General features: G+C 35.6%; 1 long non-coding RNA gene across 1 annotated transcript; it reads left to right on the forward strand.

Annotated features, from left to right (window-relative positions):
* The first annotated feature begins 252 nt into the window (after positions 1-252).
* Positions 253-2884, forward strand: LOC121789663. Its single transcript, XR_006048108.1, has 2 exons — positions 253-566; positions 1308-2884. It is a non-coding gene; the product is annotated as an uncharacterized LOC121789663 (long non-coding RNA).
* The last annotated feature ends 2202 nt before the right edge of the window (positions 2885-5086 follow it).

Genomic DNA, 5086 nt, shown 5'->3' on the forward strand with positions numbered 1-5086 from the left:
AAAACACATAGTAAGTCAATATGAAAATAATTAGTCAAATGTAGACATTAAAAACTACAAGAAAGGATGTAGATGCTAGACTCGGCTTCCACACCATTTCATGGAGTATGTTATTTCAACGGGAAAACCATCTACTACTCCCTATGCTTTACTAATTCAACATCCCGTTTTCACACGCTATCAAATTCAATAAATACGAGTTCTCAACGACCCCACCCCCACCCCACCCTCCTTTTAAGTTCGGCCGCCGATCTATCAATTTCAATGGCGATTAGGTCCTCTACGATCGCGGCGGTGATGACGGTGGCGGTGCTGTTGGCCGCTGGAAGAGTGGCGGAGGGGCAGTCGTCGGATTGCGCCTCTAAGCTGGAGCCCTGCGTGGACTACTTGAACTCGACGAAACCCTCAGCGGAGTGCTGCGACGCCATGAGAATTGTGATAACTACTCAGCTCCCTTGTCTGTGCGGATTGATTAGAAACCCAGGCGCTCTCCCCGTCAATATCACTCAAGCTCTTGAGCTCCCTAAGCATTGCAACCCTCCCTGGTGATACCAGTGCTTGCAACGGTATCTGCACATTCTCTCTCTCAACCTCTTCATTTCTTCAATTTTTGGCTAATTATTTGCTTTTAAGCTTGCTCCAATTATTTTGTTGGTGTGACATAGAGGAGTATGTGACTCACAGAGTTGACGACTCGTCACGAGTTACTCCCACCGTCCACCAATATATTTCCATTTTACTATTTTCGTCGGTTTATCAATATAAGTCTCGTTTATCTTTTACTACTATTTTTGGAATAGACTCCACGTTTCACTAACTTTATTCCACTCACATTTTATTACTCCACAAAACTAGTACTCCTTATGTCTTATTAAAAATGAAACGTTTTTCCTTTTTGGATTGTCTCATTAAAAATAAAACGATTCCTAAAATAGTAACACACTAACACTAGTATCACTATTTTTCATCTCTTTTCATTAACTCATAAAACAACGCTACATAAAAACCCATTCCGATTTTCAAAGTTGCATATTTGTATATAAAAGTAAGACCTAAATTCCATTAATTTTTTCTCAATTAATTTCTATTAGTACATTTCTTGAAATTTGTCCAGCCTTATAACAGTGGACGGAGGTAACTTACTGTTTATATACGGGATTAAATATTTACCTAAAAAGTTGAATTGATGTTTGAACTAAGATTTGTGTGAATAGTATGAATGGTAAAACAGTGGAAAATAGAAATACACATGTTGTCTTTATGAATGGCCTGCTAATACACATAATGAATTTGGTTTGTGTCAACAGCAATTGCTGACGCTCCAGGCTCCTCATCTCTCCCACCTCCAGGTAACTTAATTATGCCTCTTCTTTTACTAATACTAATCAATCTACTAATTTTAATTTAGCATTCCCCTACCCAAAGTTGAAAAATAAATAAAGTATTAGTTGTCAAATTAAATTCATAAAACTCATTACATCCCGAGACTCAATCCTCATTCGTTAGATTAATATACTATGTAAAAGTCCCCTCACCAATGTTACATTTTTGTTTAGTAATATTACACATAATTGATAGCAAAGATTAATAGACACATGAATATTACAAATTAATCATGCTCGTTATTTTATTGGGGTATTAATTATACTAACACACTATTCAGAGATATGCATATATGTAAATATTAAATACTACTATAATGGTTAAATTTATGATTGTTCACAACAATACTGCCTAAAAACTGACTAACTCAGAATACAAGGCTAACTTTCACCATCACCTTAATGTTGTTGATTCGTAACATTTGTCGGTTGAAGTTTCGCTAGCCAATTAATTAGGTTTTGGATTACTAGAAGCTCTCTAAAGGTTGTGTATTTGGAATTAAACAAAGAAAAAGAAGAAGCATCTTTTGGTAATTAATAAGTATAGCGATTACCAAATCAAATAGATGGATTATTATAGATTGACTATTATTATAAGGTCCATGATTTGACCAGTGCACTACAGTGGCCAAATTTACGCTGTTTCCGAGCTGCTAAATGTTGACCCACGTGGCCGACCAACTATTCAAACACCCAATAATATACACCTAATAGTTTGTCCAAATTGAATTGCATCTGTTTGTTTGTTTTCACTTTACATTAGCAACCAATAATGGTCTTAAAAGTCATCTTATCACTGGTTCCAATTTCCAAACATTTATGGGTGTTTGAGAATACAATATTTTTATCTCTATTTATTTATTTATATCAAAAGTTTGGCACGCTATGTATTTAAATAGTGACACTGTTAAGGGTAGCCTTCCTTAATGTTCGAATTCCACACAATCAAGAAACCGAAGCCGTGGTCGTCGAGCGCCCAAGAGGTTTGGGTCGGCAAAGACGTCCGGTAGAGGGGGTGCTGGGCGCGAGAGAGGTTCTCGTCGACAGCGATAGAGAATTAGAGTTTTGTGATTCAAGCCAAGTTGGGCGAAATATTGATTTCATTAACTGGTTGAATGAATAAAATGATAATAACCTATCCCTATTTATAATACTAGAATACTAGCTTATGGAACAAGAAAACAATATAGGAAAATATACTATGAAACAAAAGATAACTAAATAAAAGATATGGAAGATATGACATTAATGTCTCGTATCAGACACCCGGTGGCAACAGCGGTAACGGTGCTGGTGCACTCACCCAGATGGGGATGCCGGCTCTCCAGCTCTCACCTTCTTCTATTAGTTGAAGAAATCGAGATATATACCCATTTCTATGTATGATTTATTTTGTTTTGCTGGTAGAGGAGGTTAATAAGTTTGGATGTTATTGCTATTACTACACTGCCTGATTTTTATTTATCTCATGGGTTAATAAATATATCGGCATATTATTTCCAGTTTGGATCCTGAATTGCGATTTCTAATTTTCAGTTGTGAACTTGTGAGTACAGTTAAGATTAATCTAAATACTATGAAAATAATATGCATCATTGATTAATAAATTATTAATCTTATCACTTCAACATATCACTCCGCCACTGCGCCACATACGTTTTGAACAATGTTACTATCAATGATAAATTCGGAGAATTACAACATAGGACTAAGTTTATTGACAAAGATTGTGATTACTCTTTGTCAGTGTCATTGTGACCCTATCACATAACTTAAAATATACTTATGATATTATAACTATTTGACTATTTCTTATAATGAAACTTTTCTTAAAAATAAATTAAACTTTTGCGTACGTCAAAGTGATGCAATGAATACTATTTATACCATTCAAGTCATATTTTTATAAGGAGAACGAGGCATTTTGTTAGATAAAATGAATATCCAACCACATAGATAGCATCATTCGGCTGTAAAAAATGTCCGGACCGACAGGCCGAACCTAATAGCCCAAGTATAAAGTGGAAAAGCCCAAAATTTAAAAAGTTGGACTAGCTAGCCTGAACCCAAAATATCCCGAAACTAACACGGTTTGCCTAGATACCAAATGGATTGTTCTAAATTCTAATTAACCAAAACTGACTTATTGCTTTATTCTTCAATTTTTGTAATAAGATTATGATAATTGAATATAACCTAATAAAAATATTTATGACATAAAAATTAAAGAACGATACTATATTTATGTTGCATGTGTGTCACTATTTTTTTTAAAAAAAAATTAGCGTTTAAGTATTACTCCATCCGTTTCGCGGTAGTGGAGCATTTCTTTTCGGCACGCGATTTAAGAAAAATTGCGTTAAGTAGGAACAATAAAGTAGGAAATGAAAAATGTAGAGAGAGACGAAGAAAGAATAAAGTAAGATAAAGTAAAGTAAGCGAGACAAAATGTGTTGACTTTTATAAAAATAGGAAAGGACTCCACTACTATGGAAATACTTACCAAAATGATAAAATGCCTCCACTATTATGATACAGAGGTGTACTTAAATGTATCTAATACTCAATCTGTCTTAAGTTTATTGAGATGATTTAAGTAAAGAGAATATAAAGTGAAGTGGATAAAGTAGAAAGAGAAATAAAGTAAGACAAATAAAATGGTTATTTTTTTCTTAAAAAGAAAAGAAAATGGTCCTTTTTAACTTGAAACATCTAGTAAAAGAGTATAAACTTTAATGGTGTTATTGAGTAGCATAAGTTTCGTCTATTCTTAACTAAATGGTTACAGGATTTAACATTATTTTAGATCAATTGCCTATCCTTCAAGTTATTTACAAATTAGTACTCCATCCGTCCCACCGAAGATGATTCACTTTTCTTTTTGATTTGTCTCAACAATATGACTCATTATTAAAAATGGAAACACATGTATCTCTATTTTTTCCATCTCTCTTACTTTACTCTCTCCACCTAACACACAAAATAAAAGTGCAATAAAATCTCGTGCCGCCTAAGGAATGGGTCATCTTCCTTGAGACGGAGGGAGTAATCACTCAATTTTATCAATAGGTATCCTTTAATCTAGTACTCCCTCCGTTCCTCTATAGTTGAGTCGTTTTTCCATTTCGGGAAGTTCCTCCATAGTTGAGTCGTTTCTAAAAATGGAAAAAATCAGCATATTTAATGGTGATTTAGCTAGTTTAATTAACACCCCTTATCACAATTAATTAAGTTAATCACACACTTAAAAAAAACTATCCCCAACCTTAATTCTCCCTATCACACGCCGCATTCCCTATCTCTCTCTAAAACAAAAAAACGTCCCCCTTCTTCTTCTTCTTCATCTCCTTCATCCTTAAAACCCTAGATCTAAAATCCTTCGTTGCCTCTGAAATTCGAATACCAAATCAAGGTTCCGCCCTCTCCATCGCTGCCTCTGAAATTCGAATACCAAATCAAGGTTCCGCCCTCCTATTCTCACTCGCAACGTCGATTGTACTCTTCTCTCTCAACTCACGCGTCGTCTATTCTCTCATTTCGCCGACCCCAAACAATGCACCGGTCGCACATCGCCAACGCAAAACGATCGGAGACAGCCACGCAGCCCCCTCGCCTATGGAGACGGCTGGATTAACCCTCGCATCATTCGTATTCCAGCAGCGTCGCGTGGTAGAGGGCGTATTTCGGCCGCTTCTCGGGGAAGA

This window comes from Salvia splendens, unplaced genomic scaffold (genome assembly GCF_004379255.2).
Source record: "Salvia splendens isolate huo1 unplaced genomic scaffold, SspV2 ctg303, whole genome shotgun sequence".
In the NCBI taxonomy this organism is placed as follows: domain Eukaryota; kingdom Viridiplantae; phylum Streptophyta; class Magnoliopsida; order Lamiales; family Lamiaceae; genus Salvia; species Salvia splendens.